The 882-nt window shown below is 70.1% G+C and overlaps 1 protein-coding gene across 1 annotated transcript in view; it reads left to right on the top strand.

Annotated features, from left to right (window-relative positions):
* Positions 1–479: 479 nt before the first annotated feature.
* Positions 480–882, top strand: part of CREB1 (cAMP responsive element binding protein 1) — a gene marked incomplete at its 3' end in the record, with an annotated part of 42,905 nt that continues 42,502 nt past the window's right edge. Inside the window, exon 1 of the mRNA XM_007470005.1 lies at positions 480–605. The remainder of the gene's footprint in view (positions 606–882) is intronic.

Genomic DNA, 882 nt, shown 5'->3' with positions numbered 1-882 from the left:
GGACCCAGACCCGGCACGCCGCAGCCGCCCTAGAGCCCGCCGCTTACCGCCGCAAGGGCAGCCCGCGCGGGGGTTTCCATCGAGCAGTCGACACCCCTCGGGAATTCCCCACCCCGCCACACACAAACCCTAACTCTTCCTGCAAATTTCCTCCGCCGGTTTTATCCGTCGATAAGCGGCGGGGCGGGGGAGGGGGGGAGGGCTTACATCATTCCTCCCCACCACTGGCGCCAGACCACCTCCGCCTTCCCTCTACCCGCGGAAGCCCTCCGCCGTGCCCGAAGGAACTCGAAGGTCTTCGGCAAGTTCCGCCTCCAGCGCTGAGGGCGGGGCCGCTCAAGCTCCTCCGGGCCGAGCTCGGCTGTTTCCGTGCGCGGCCGCTGCGCACTCGGCACTGGGCGGCGCTGGCTGGCTCCCTGGCTGCGAGTCCTCAGTCGGCGGCGGCTGCTGCTGCCTGTGGCCCGGGCGGCTGGGAGAAGCGGAGTGTTGGTGAGTGACGCGGCGGAGGTGTAGTTTGACGCGGTGTGTTACGTGGGGGAGAGAATAAAACTCCAGCGAGATCCGGGCCGCGAACGAAAGCAGTGACGGAGGAGCTTGTACCACCGGTAAGAGGAGCAGGAGGAGGAGGCAGGAGCCGGAGAGAGCCGGGGGGACGGAGGGGGGACGGGGAGGCGCCGGACACCAGCGCTCGGGGCCTTCTCCTCGCAGGAGGGGCCGTGGTAAAGATGGAGCCTCCGCCCGAGCCCCACACCATCGCCGCCGCTCGCAGCGAACAAAGAATAATGGCGGCGGACTGGAGCCAGCGGCGGCCGGGGCGGCAGCGACTCTGCCTGCAGCCAGCGGCGGCGCTCATGGCGGGGGGCGGCGGGCGGGGTGGGAGCC

The sequence above is a fragment of the Lipotes vexillifer genome, unplaced genomic scaffold, assembly GCF_000442215.2.
Source record: "Lipotes vexillifer unplaced genomic scaffold, Lipotes_vexillifer_v1.1 scaffold341, whole genome shotgun sequence".
Lineage (NCBI taxonomy): Eukaryota > Metazoa > Chordata > Mammalia > Artiodactyla > Lipotidae > Lipotes > Lipotes vexillifer.
Note: the sequence above shows the minus strand (reverse complement) of the source record. Positions and strands in the feature narration are given on the sequence as shown.